This window comes from Salvelinus fontinalis, chromosome 13 (genome assembly GCF_029448725.1).
Source record: "Salvelinus fontinalis isolate EN_2023a chromosome 13, ASM2944872v1, whole genome shotgun sequence".
Lineage (NCBI taxonomy): Eukaryota > Metazoa > Chordata > Actinopteri > Salmoniformes > Salmonidae > Salvelinus > Salvelinus fontinalis.
In genome coordinates, this window is record NC_074677.1 from 11,314,261 (window position 1) to 11,328,348 (window position 14,088).

The 14,088-nt window shown below is 42.9% G+C and overlaps 1 protein-coding gene across 3 annotated transcripts in view; it reads left to right on the forward strand.

The window, feature by feature from the left end:
- The window catches only part of LOC129868066 (galactosylgalactosylxylosylprotein 3-beta-glucuronosyltransferase 1-like), a 58,928-nt gene that overhangs the window by 22,310 nt on the left and 22,530 nt on the right, over positions 1 to 14,088 (forward strand). For all 3 annotated transcript variants that reach the window (XM_055941660.1, XM_055941658.1, XM_055941659.1), the window contains exon 2: positions 11,955 to 12,192. The gene's annotated coding sequence lies outside the window, so the exon portion shown is untranslated. The remainder of the gene's footprint in view (positions 1 to 11,954; positions 12,193 to 14,088) is intronic.

The following is a 14,088-nucleotide window of genomic DNA, read 5'->3' on the forward strand; positions in this document are numbered from 1 at the left end:
AACATTACTTATTTTATTGATTTCTCACAGTTTCACATCAGAAGACAGCAATCCAGACATTCCTAGGACCATGTAAATGTCCTCTGTCGAATCAACTTGTATTTGCCTCCCTTTGGTTGTCGGCTGCATCGTGACATCGTTTTATATCACTTCACTGCAGCGTTACGTCAAAGGGGCACTCCTTAGAAAAACATTTATCCAACTCAAATGCTTCACGGGACAGATATGGCAAAGCAATCGCTGAATTTGTCTTGATCAGGAGGATCTACAGTACTGTTTAAAAGTATTTGCCTCCTATCTAATTTTCTTTACTTTTGCATATTTTTGATACTGAATGTCATCAGATCTTCAACCAAAACTAATATTAGATAAAGGGAACCTGAGTGAAAAAATAACACAACAATTCCGTACTAATTTAATTTATTTCATAAACAAAGTTATGTAACACCCAATACCCCTGTGTGAAAAAGTAATTGCCCCCTTGCACTCAATAACTTGTTGTGCCACCTTTAGCTGCAATGACTCCAACCAAACACTTTTAGTTGTTGATGAGTATCTCACGTCACTGTGGAAGCAGCAAAGCATTCCTAAACCATTAGGCTCTTACTGTGGAATGCAGTGATGGTTTTCGCCAAGCATAACTTATTTATTATTAACTAGACAAGTCATTTCAGAACAAATTCTTATTTACAATGACTGCCTACCCCAGCCAAACCCTAACCCGGAGGATGTTGGGCGTATTGTGCGCCGCCCTGTGGGACTCACAATCATGGCCGGTTGTGATATAGCTTGGAATCGAACCAGGGTCTGTAGTGACGCATTTAGCACTGAAATGCAGTACCTTAGACCGCTACGCCACTCGGGAGCACAAATATGGCACCCATGTCATTCAAAAAGTTATCCTTTTGACTAATCTGACCATAGAACATTCATACAATATTCTTAATGCTCATCCAGATGCTTCCAGGTGTTTTTTGGCAAACTTGAATCACTTTTTGGATGAGATGGGTCCCATTATGTCTGGTGAAAACCAAACACTGCATTCCACTGTAAGAACCTCATACCAATGGTCAAGCATGGTGGTGGTAGTGTGGTGGTTTGGGGATGCTATACTGCCTCAGGACCTGGACCACTTGTTTTAATAGAAGGAACCATGAATTCTTCCCTCTATCAGAGAATTCTACAGGAGAATGTCAGGCCATCCGTCTGTGAGCTGAAGCTGAAGAACAGCTGGGTCATCCAAAACACACAATCAAGTCTACATGAAAATAGTTAAAAAGCAACAGATTTGACATTTTGGAATGGCCTAGTCAAAGTCCAGACCTAATCCCAATTGAGATATTGTGGCAGGACTTGAAAAGAGCAGTTCTTATTTGAAAACCCACAAATGTCACTGAGTTATAGCAGTTATGAATGCAAGAGTGAGCCAAAATTCCTCCACTCCGATGTGAGAGACTGATCAACAACTACAGGAAGCATTTGGTTGCAACTTAAGGTGGCACAACCAGTTATTGAGTATAAGGGGGCAATTACTTTTTCACACATTGAAATTGGGTGTTAAATTAAATAAATAAATGTAGTATTCATTTAAAAAATATATATTTGTAAACTCATGTTCCCGTTATCTAATATTAGGTTTTGGTTGAAGATCTGATAACATTCAGTTTGCAAAATTTCCAAAAAGTGGCTTCCTGAGTGGCGCAGCGGTCTAAGGCACTGCATTGCATTGTTGCAGTGTCACTACAGCCTGGGGTTCGATGTGTCACAACCGGCCATGACCGAGAGTCCCATAGGGTGGCGCACAATTGGCACAGCGCTGTCCGAGTTGGGGGAGGGTTTGGCCAGAGGGGCTTTACTTGGCTCATTGCACTCTAGCGACTCATTGTAGCGGGCTGCAGGCTGACTTTGGTCGTCAGTTGAACAGTGTTTCCTCCAACACATTGGTGCAGCTGGCTTCCGGGTTAAGCCAACGGGTGTTAAGAAGCGTGTGTCATGTTTCAGACGACGCATGACTTGACCTTAAAAATTATAAACTTGGATTAGCTAACACAACGTGCCATTGGAACACAGGAGTGATGGTTGCTGATAATGGGCCTCTGCTCGCCTATGCACGTAGATATTCCATAACGAATCTGCCGTTTCCAGCTACAGTAGTCATTTACATCATTAACAATGTCTACACTGTATTTCTGATCAATTTAATGTTATTTTCATAGACAAAAAAATAGCTTTTCTTTCAAAAACAAGGAAATTACCCAAAACTTTTGAACGGAAATGTATCTGCAAGGTCCCTCAGTTTAGCAGTGAATTTCAAACACAGACTCAACCACAAAGACCAGGGAGGTTTTCCAATGCCTTGCAAAGAAGGGCACCTATTGGTAGATGGGTAAAAATATTTTAAAAAGCAGACATTGAATATCCTTTTGAGCATGGTGAAGTTATTAATTACACTTTGGATGCAGTACATCCAGTCACTACAAAGATGCAGGTGTCCTTCTTAACTCAGTTGCCGGAGAGGATGTTATGCTGGTGAATGAGGACCCAAAAGCGACTTAACATAAACAGAGTCTTTATTCCAGTCTTAAACAAAACGGTACTCCTGGATATATCTTAGGTGACACCTGCTCACACGCAGCATCTGATGAAGGCAAAAACACGACAGGGCGGAACAAGGACACAGAACAGCAAACATCAAACAAGGATCCGACAAGGACAGAAGCGGAAAACAGAGGGAGAAATAGGGACTCTAATCAGAGGGCAAAATAGGGGACAGGTGTGAAAGAGTAAATGAGGTAGTTAGGAGAATGAGGAACAGCTGGGAGCAGGAACAGAAAGATAGAGAGAGAGAGCGAGAGAGGGAGAGAGGGAGGGGGAGAGAGAGGGATAGAAAGAGGGAAAGAACCAAATAAGACCAGCAGAGGGAAACGAATAGAAGGGAAGCACAGGGACAAGACATGATAATCAATGACAAAACATGACAGAGGAAGGAAACAGTTCAGAGAATTCACCATGAGGCCAGTTACAGAGTTTAATGGCTGTGATAGGAGAAAAATGAGGATGGATCAACAACATTGTAGTTACTCCACAATCCTAACTTAATTGACAGAGTGAAAGGAAGGAAACCTGTACAGAATATATATTCCAAAGCATGCATCCTGTTTGCAACAAAGCACAAAAGTAATACCACAAAAAATGTGGCAAAGCAATTCACTTTTTGTCCTGAATACAATGTGTTTTGTTTGGGGGAAATCCAATACAACACATTACTGAGTACCACTGTCCATATTTTCAAGCATAGTGGTGGCTGCATCATGTTATGGGTATGATTGTAATCATTAAGGACAGGGTCGTTTTTCAGGATAAGAAATAAATGGAATGGAGCTAAGCAGGCAAATTCCTAAAGGAATACCTGGATCAGTCTGCTTTCCACCAGACACTGGGAGATTAATTCACCTTTCAATAACCTGAAACACAAGGCCAAATCTACACTGGAGTTGCTCACCAAGAAGACAGTGACTGTTCTCGAGTGGCAAAATTACATTTTCCACTTAAATCTGCTCAAAAATAAATATATGGCAATATTTGAAAATGGTTGTCTAGCAATAAACAACAATCAATTTGACTGAGCTTGAAGAATGGTGAAAAGAATAATGGGCAAATATTGTACAATCCAGGTGTGTAAAGCTCTTAGAGTCTTGCCCAGAAAGACTCACAGCTGCAAAAGGTGATTCTAACATGTATTGACTCAGGGGTGTGAATATTTATGTAAATTCGATATTTCTGTTTTTCCTTTTCAAAAAATGTGCAAAAAAGTCTAAAAACATGTTTTCACTTGTTATTGTGTGTAGATGGGTGAGAAATATACATTTGATCCCTTTTGAATTCAGGGTGTAACACAACAAAATGTGGAATAAGTTAAGGGTTATGAATACTTTCTGAAGGCACTGTATATATATACACTGCTCAAAAAAATAAAGGGAACACTTAAACAACACAATGTAACTCCAAGTCAATCACACTTCTGTGAAATCAAACTGTCCACTTAGGAAGCAACACTGATTGACAATAAATTTCACATGCTGTTGTGCAAATGGAATAGACAAAAGGTGGAAATTATAGGCAATTAGCAAGACACCCCCAATAAAGGAGTGGTTCTGCAGAGGTGGTGACCACAGACCACTTCTCAGTTCCTATGCTTCCTGGCTGATGTTTTGGTCACTTTTGAATGCTGGCGGTGCTTTCACTCTAGTGGTGGCATGAGACGGAGTCTACAACCCACACAAGTGGCTCAGGTAGTGCAACTCATCCAGGATGGCACATCAATGTGAGCTGTGGCAAGAAGGTTTGCTGTGTCTGTCAGCGTAGTGTACAGAGCATGGAGGCGCTACCAGGAGACAGGCCAGTACATTAGGAGACGTGGAGGAGGCCGTAGGAGGGCAACAACCCAGCAGCAGGACCGCTACCTTCGCCTTTGTGCAAGGAGGAGCAGGTGGAGCACTGCCAGAGCCCTGCAAAATGACCTCCAGCAGGCCACAAATGTGCATGTGTCTGCTCAAACGGTCAGAAACAGACTCCATGAGGGTGGTATGAGGGCCCGACGTCCACAGGTGGGGGTTGTGCTTACAGCCCAACACCGTGCAGGACGTTTGGCATTTGCCAGAGAACACCAAGATTGGCAAATTCGCCACTGGCGCCCTGTGCTCTTCACAGATGAAAGCAGGTTCACACTGAGCACGTGACAGACGTGACAGAGTCTGGAGACGCCGTGGAGAACGTTCTGCTGCCTGCAACATCTTCCAGCATGACCGATTTGGCGGTGGGTCAGTCATGGTGTGGGGTGGCATTTCTTTGGGGGCCGCACAGCCCTCCATGTGCTCGCCAGAGGTAGCCTGACTGCCATTAGGTACCGAGATGAGATCCTCAGACCCCTTGTGAGACCATATGCTGGTGCGGTTGGCCCTGGGTTCCTCCTAATGCAAGACAATGCTAGACCTCATGTGGCTGGAGTGTGTCAGCAGTTCCTGCAAGAGGAAGGAATTGATGCTATGGACTGGCTCGCCCGTTCCCCAGACCTGAATCCAATTGAGCACATCTGGGACATCATGTCTCGCTCCATCCACCAACGCCACGTTGCACCACAGACTGTCCAGGAGTTGGCGGATGCTTTAGTCCAGGTCTGGGAGGAGATCCCTCAGGAGACCATCCGCCACCTCATCAGGAGCATGCCCAGGCGTTGTAGGGAGGTCATACAGGCACGTGGAGGCCACACACACTACTGAGCCTCATTTTGACTTGTTTTAAAGGACATTACATCAAAGTTGGATCAGCCTGTAGTGTGGTTTTCTACTTTAATTTTGAGTGTGAGTCCATATCTAGACCTCCATGGGTTGATACATTTGATTTCCATTGATCATTTTTGTGTGATTTTGTTGTCAGCACATTCAACTATGTAAAGAAAAAAGTATTTAATAAGAATATTTCATTCATTCAGATTTAGGATGTGTTATTTTAGTGTTCCCTTTATTTTTTGAGCAGTAGATATATATATATATATTGTACAAGTCAAAAGTTTGGACACATCTACTCATTCAAGGGTTTTTCTTTATTATTCTACAATGAATATAGTCAAAATAGTGAAGACATCAAAACTATGAAATTACACATATGTAATCATGTAGTAACCAAAAAAGTGTTAAACATATCAAAACATATTTTATATTTGAGATTATTCAATAGTCAGCCTTCGCCTTGATGACAGCTTTGCACACGCTTGGCATTCTCTCAACCAGCTTCACCTGGAATGCTTTTCCAAAAGTCTTGAAGGAGTTCTGACATATGCTGAGCACTTGTTGGCTGCTTTTCCTTTACTATGCAGTCCAACTCATCCCAAACCATCTCAATTGGGTTGAGTTTGGTTGATTGTGGAGGCCAGGTCATCTGATCCAGCACTCCATCAATCTATTTCTTGGTGAAATAGGTATGTTGTGTCATTGTACTGTTGAAACACAAATGATAGTCCCACTAAGCGTATCGCTGCAGAATACTGTGTCTTGAATTCTAAATAAATCACAGACAGTGTACCCAGCAAAGCACCCCCACACCATCACACCTCCTCCTCCATGCTTCACGGTGGGAACCACACATGCAAAGATCATCCTTCCACCTACTCTGCGTCTCACAAAGACACTGCAGTTGGAACACAAAATCTCAAATTTGGACTCATCAGACCAAAGGACAGATTTCCGCCAGTCTAAATCAAATCAAATATATTTATTTAGCCCTTCATACATCAGCTGATATATCAAAGTGCTGTACAGAAACCCAGTCTAAAATCCCAAACAGCAAGCAATGCAGGTGTAGAAGCACGGTGGCTAGGAAAAACTCCCTAGAATGGCCGAAACCTAGAGAGGAACCAGGCTATGAGGGGTGGCCAGTCCTCTTCTGGCTGTGCCAACAGAACATGGCCAAGATGTTCAAATGTTCATAAATGACCAGCATGGTCAAATAATAGTAATCGCAGTGAACAGGTCAGGGTTCCATAGACGCAGGCAGAACAGTTGAAACTGGAGCAACAGCACGGCCAGGTGGACTAGGGACAACAAGGAGTCATCATGCCAGGTATTCCTGAGGCATGGTCCTAAGGCTCAGGTCCTCCGAGAGAGAGAAAAAAAGAAAGAGAGAACTAGAGAGAGCATACTTAAATTCACACAGAACACCGGATAAGACAGGAGAAATACTCCAGATATAACAGACTGACCCTAGCCCCCCGACACATAAACCACTGCAGCATAAATACTGGAGGCTGAGACAGGAGGGGTCAGGAGACACTATGGCCCCATCCGATGATACTCCCGGACAGGGCCAAACAGGCAGGATATACCCTCACCCACTTTGCCAAAGCACAGCCCCCACACCACTAGAGGGATATCTTCAACCACCAACTTACCATCCTGAGATAAGGCCGAGTATAGCCCACAAAGATCTCCGCCACGGCACAACCCAGGGGGGAGGGGGGGGGGGCAACCCAGACAGGAAGACCACGTCAGTGACTCAACCCACTCAAGTGACACAATGTTGGTCCAATGATGGTCCAATGTTCATTGCTCGTGTTTCTTGACCCAAGCAAGTCTTTTCTTTTCATTGGTGTCCTTTAGTATGGGTTTCTTTGCAGCAATTCAACCATAAAGACCTGATTCACGCAGTCTCCTCTGAACAGTTGATGTTGAGAAGTGTCTGTTACTTGAACTCTGTGAAGCATTTATTTGGGCTGAAATTGCTGAGGCTGGTAACTCTAATGAACTTATCCTCTGCAGCAGAGGTAACTCTGGGTCTTCTTTTCCTGTGGCGGTCCTCATGAGAGCCAATTTCATCATAGGGCTTGATGGTTTTTGCGACTGCGCTTGAAGAAACTTTCAAAGTTCTTGAAATGTTCAAGATTGACTGACCTTCATGTCTTAAAGTAATGATGGATGTTTCTCTTTGCTTATTTGAGCTGTTCTTGCCATAATATGGACTTGGTCTTTTACCAAATAGCATGTACTGGCTTAAGCAGGGGGACACGTCTGGCACTGCAGGATTTGAGTCCCTGGCGGCGTAGTGTGTTACTGATGCTAGGCTTTGTTACTTTGGTCCCAGCACTCTGCATGTCATTCACTAGGTCCCCCCGTGTGGTTCTGGGATTTTTGCTCACCGTTCTTGTGCTTATTTTGACCCCACGGGGTGAGATCTTGCGTGGAGCCCCAGATCGAAGGAGATTATCAGTGGTCTTGTATGTCTTCCATTTCCTAATAATTGCTCCCACAGTTGATTTCTTCAAACCAAGCTGCTTACCTATTGCAGATTCAGTCTTCCCAGGCTGGTGCAGGTCTACAATTTTGTTTCTGGTGTCCTTTGACAGCTCTTTGGTCTTGGCCATAGTGGAGTTTGGAGTGTGACTGTTTGAGGTTGTGGACAGGTGTCTTTTATACTGGTAACAAGTTCAAACAGGTGCCATTAATACAGGTAACGAGTGGAGGACAGAGGAGCCTCTTAAAGAAGTTTAGAGTCTGTGAGAGCCAGAAATCTTGCTTGTTTGTAGGTGACCAAATACTTATTTTCAACCATAATTTGCAAATAAATTCATAAAAAATCCTACAATGTGTTTTTCTGGATTTTCTTTTCTCGTTTTCTCTGTCATAGTTGAAGTGTACCTATGATGAAAATTACAGGCCTCTCTCATCTTTTTAAGTGGGAGAACTTGCACAATTGGTGGCTGACTAAATACTTTTTTGCCCCCACTGTATACTATACCTTTTCAGTAAATCCAAGTAATGAGAAGATGATTACTATTAGTTACATATCACTACAGTATACAGTACTCAGCTACCAATGTGTTGCCTCATTCAGAAACCTTGACAGAAGGCAGACATTGATCATGGTTCATTTATGGTTGTATTCTCATACCCTACCTGAATAATTAAATAGAGCATGGAGTGATATTTATCAGAGGAAGAGATACTGTATTTGTTATATTGGGCTGAGACAGATGAAAGATAAACTATGGAAATGTTGCAATTCCAATATGGCTCCAAATACAATTTTATGTGTAGCAGTTGATTTTCCAGTTCTCTTAAATCATACTGTAAATTGTGTTTAGGATCTTCTATCTTGAGAAATGCCACATATATAGAATATTTTGCTCTCTGTACCTAAGCTTTTCCCACTTGGTCTCAACTCAAGAGTAGGTATCATATACTCAGTGGCTTGGAAAACAGTCGGAAAACAATGATTCATTTTACATCCTGAACAATTATTTAAATTGTCTCAAACTACAAAAGAATAGTAGGAATGTATTTCTGGTATCGTGTAGCATGACAGAGTACTCAAACACCCAGACCTAAACCATTACATTCAGTGCAGCACGCTAGTGCTCTAATAGGAAAGTAGTTTGAGCAGGTGTAGATGCTGCTACTCCTGGATAAATTGCAGGTGTTTTATTGCAACTGGGACCACAGAGCGGGCACAAGACCAGCTGACCTTGGCTCTATCCCTTTACAATGGGAGGAATAATACCAGGGATACAGACTGTGGGGCGAAGGAAGAGCTGTAATGAACAAGGAGAATGGGGGAGTGGACAGAGGTGGTAGAGGCCAGGGCGCTGGACAGAGGTGGTAGAGGCCAGGGCACTGGACAGAGGTGGTAGAGGCCAGGGCACTGGACAGAGGTGGTAGAGGACAGGGCACTGGACAGAGGTGGTAGAGGACAGGGCACTGGACAGAGGTGGTAGAGGCCAGGGCGCTGGACAGAGGTGGTAGAGGCCAGGGCACTGGACAGAGGTGGTAGAGGCCAGGGCGCTGGACAGAGGTGGTAGAGGACAGGGCACTGGACAGAGGTGGTAGAGGCCAGGGCACTGGACAGAGGTGGTAGAGGCCAGGGCGCTGGACAGAGGTGGTAAAGGCCAGGGCGCTGGACAGAGGTGGTAGAGGCCAGGGCACTGGACAGAGGTGGTAGAGGCCAGGGCACTGGACAGAGGTGGTAGAGGCCAGGGCACTGGACAGAGGTGGCAGAGGACAGGGCACTGGACAGAGGTGGTAGAAGCCAGGGCGCTGGACAGAGGTGGTAGAGGCCAGGGCGCTGGACAGAGGTGGTAGAGGACAGGGTGCTGGACAGAGGTGGTAGAGGCCAGGGTGCTGGACAGAGGTGGTAGAGGCCAGGGTGCTGGACAGAGGTGGTAGAGGCCAGGGCGCTGGACAGAGGTGGTAGAGGCCAGGGCACTGGACAGAGGTGGTAGAGGCCAGGGCGCTGGACAGAGGTGGTAGAGGCCAGGGCGCTGGACAGAGGTGGTAGAGGCCAGGGCGCTGGACAGAGGTGGTAGAGGCCACATCCCCACTTTTTTGCCAGTTCTGCAACATTTTTGTTCCTTCTAACTTGGCAATATTGGAGATAGCAAATGTTGTCAAAACATTCTATTTGCTATGGTCAAAATTAGGAGTTTCACTGAAATAGGAATGCAGAAACACACTTTTAAGTCTTTCCCAACTAAGAGCGAAGAATGGGTGGTATCGGCAGTGTAGTGATGGGTTTGTTAACCCTCCCTGAAACTCTTGTAAAGTTTCCCTGGTCCTTTACTATGAACAGAGCTTGTTTTAAGAGCATCCAACTGCTTTAATTAGAAGACTTGAGTGAATGGACTCAAGGGAATTGGATGAGATTTTTTTTCTTATAGTGATTCATGTGTGTTTAAATCAGTTTTGTGAAAGCTACTTTGAAAATATAGTTTACCAAGCTACCAATTACTTCACACTGGAAGAAGTTGAGCTACAGTTAAGAAACCCTGAAGAGAAATATAGTTTGTTTAACTAAAGTTACTTAGAAAAAGTAGTGTCTGATTGTCACAATACAAAGGTAAGAAACATGACTGCAAGAGCACATCACTCTCTGGAGTCAGATGATAACAGTGCAGTGAGATCTGTGTAACAGTCAGATAGTGAGTGCATCAAGTTAGTCCAGTGGTCAGGGAGAGAGAAAAATGTTTTTACCATGTCAAATTTGCAAAATATGTACCACAAATATGTACTACACTACATGGCAAACAAGTTATGAACTACTGCGAAACACTACAAAGATTTAAATTGAGTTAAACTACCGCCAAGCTACTGCAAAATAGAGTTAAATTGCTAGTTGAATTACACTTAGGAAATTACTCCCCAGCACTGGTTGGAATATAAAGCATCATTTCTAGAGAAGACGTTCTCGCACAATGAGGTTAACAAAGCCTTTTTTTAATAAAATGAAATTATAACATTTGTCATTGATTTTATTATCTTTTTGGATGAGGAAATAAGACAGACTTGTCATTCAACAGGAGCCAACTGCCAGAATCAGATTTTGGAGTTTTTCAAGGATATCCTCCTCTCTGTCATCCTGTAATCTTATTTTGTGAGCTGCCTTCCATCGTCTTCTGTCATGACCCTTAAAGTAAAATACTCTTACAAATATCTTCTTCAAAACAGGAGAATGAGAGGGGGTGCATGCCTTTTCAAGAAGTTGATTCTGTCTGTCTTACCTGTCCGGTACTGAAGAATAAATCGGTTGTGAGATTTGAAACATGTCATCAGTTGTTGTTGGGTTTTTTTTTGTGACGAATTCTGAAGAAATCTGACAAATGTTTTCTTTGCTGAAGAGGTTATCGTGTCCAAAGCATATACAGAATTTGACACATCATTCAATATAATCTTATATTACTTCACTGATGAACAATTTATCTTAAAATGTATAATTCACTCATTCTGGGTACTCTTTTATTTCACATTGCCATTTTAATACAGTAGCTTTGATCTCGACTGGTCTAGTCTGTCACAGGGCAGGGAGTTTGCAGACAGTTCCTCCTCATCCAAAACACCTGCTGCATGCACTCCTCAGAGAAACAACAGTATTCTAATCCCCATGCCAAAAGTATTTAGCTAATTTCCAGCTAAATTACCACTATGAGCATGTTCTTCAATCCAATCTTGATCCAATTTAGAAATGTCTCACTCTACTGCCCCCATATAGTCGGCTTTCTTTTTTACCATCTGTGAAATTCCTTTGATTAGAGGATTATTTTTACCATGTCAAATATGTGGCAGTTTGGGGGCTTTAGGAAGTCTGCTCAGAATGTGGCCCTTTCATAATGCTAGTCAGGAAATGAAAGCGAATGAAAAGAAATGACACAACTGTCTGTCTGACTACCCATGTGACTGCTGCTTGTACTGCAGATGAAAGACCTGAATGTTATGCATCACTCTCTTTGTTTTTCAATGCCTCATCCCTAAAATTCCGTTCAGAGGGCTGTGACATTTTTTACGTGATTTATTCCATTGTCCCACCATCCCCCCCCCCCCTTCTCATTCCGTCAGCTTTCAACAATCACAGCCTTTGTTTTCGGAATGAGAAGCAGCATTCTTCCAGAGGGATGACCTCTTCTGTCTCCACAGGGGCTGGCATTGAGGAAGAGTACCCTGCTGCCCGTGGATCGAATACTCCCGCCCGAACGCACTGCCCGGATCAGCCTGCTCAGACTCATAGCTCCTCAGTGTGGCAAATCACTTTGTCTAGTTCACTGGAGAGAGAGGAGGAAGCTGACTTAATGTGTCCCGTCTGACACACTATAGCACCATCACCAGACACTACAGGATTTTCCTCCCTGAGAAGAGCAGCAGATCCAATGTCCTTGTGAGTATGACGAGTCATTCATGTTTGAGTTGCTGTGGCATTTGATTTCCCTCTTATCTTGGAATCAGTCCCAATCTCAACCACAGGAAAATAATGACCACCATCACAGAGTGTTGACACCAATGGGGATGTCTGTTCTAGAGATTATATTTCTATGATCTCAATAAGTCAAGAATGTTTAACCTGCTGTCCAGGTTCAGGGACTGATCCAATTGGATTGACCTGAGAACTACATGTCATGTGGTAACTGCTGTATAGGTCTTTGGCACAAATAGGTAGTATTTATAATGATGATTCTGTAACTGCTTGGATGCCCATGCAGACCACTCATGGGAACACAGAGATTGGTTCCTACTGACCAGTGCAGTCAAAAATGTGATTTTCCTGTGTTTTATATATATTTCCATACTATGAGGTTGAAATGATACTGTGAAATTGTGATGCCCGTTTAGCGTAAGAGCTGTTTGAAAAGACTGCCTGAAATTGAGCCTGTTTTGGTGGGATGGAGTTTTGGCCTTCCATGGTGACATCACCATGCAGTAAATTAGTTAATGTATCAATTAGAAAGAGTTCCAAATCTTTTGTCTAATAACAGAAGTTTTCAGTTTCCCCTCCCCACTCAGACCATTCCCAAACAGTCCTATCAAAATTCTTGCTTGAGAAATTGCTCTTTGCTAAGCATCTATTTTTGTTTCTTTTTGACAATTTTAATTAAAAACAATCACAGTAATTATTGTATTTTATAATTGGCACTGATAACACTCCATGGTGTCATGCTGTATGCATGCAAAAAATGTCTGCATCTGTATGTGCGCTTCACATATTAAAACTAATACATTAGTCTACTTTCTCTTTAACATTTAAAATGGACAACAATCCACTGTATTCCATGCTGACATATTTATAACCTTAACCTAAAGGATCTTTCCTGTCCTACTCCCACCATGTGATGGCCGTTAATGCCGACAACATTGTGGATTTCCCCACTGAGACTGGGATTTAACACAAAAAGACCCCTGTCTGAGTGTTTTGATATCAGAAGCTATCTATTACAGTTGAAGTCGAAAGTTTACATGCACTTAGGTTGGAGTCATTAAAACTCGTTTTTCAACCACTCCACAAATTTCTTGTTAACAAACTATAGTTTTGGCAAGTCGGTTAGGACATCTACTTTGTGCATGACACAAGTAATTTTTCCAACAATTGTTTACAGACATATTATTTCACTTACAATTCACTGTATCACAATTCCAGTGGGTCAGAAGTGTATATGCACTAAGTTGACTGTGCCTTTAAACAGCTTGGAAAATTCCAGAAAATTATGTCATGGCTTTAGAAGCTTCTGATAGGCTAATTTACATATTTTGAGTCAATTGGAGGTGTACCTGTGGATGTATTTCAAGGCCTACCTTCAAGGCCTACCTTTGCTTGACATCATGGAAAAATCAAAAGAAATCAGCCAAGACCTCAGAAAAAAATGTAGACCTCCACAAGTCTGGTTCATCCTTGGAAGCAATTTCCAAATGCCTGAAGGTACCACGTTCATCTGTACAAACAATAGTACGCAAGTATAAACACCATGGGACCACGCAGCCGTCATACCGCTCAGGAAGGAGACATATTCTGTCTCCTAGAGATGAACGTACTTTGATGCGAAAAGTGCAAATCAATCCACGAACAACAGCAAAGGACCTTGTGAAGATGCTGGAGGAAACAGGTACAGAATTATCTATATCTACAGTAAAACGAGTCCTATATCGACATAACCTGAAATGCTGCTCAGCAAGGATGATGCCACTGCTCCAAAACCGCCATAATAACGGCAGACTAAGGTTTGCAACTGCACATGGGGACAAATACTTTTTGGAGAAATGTCCTCTGGTCTAATGAAACAAA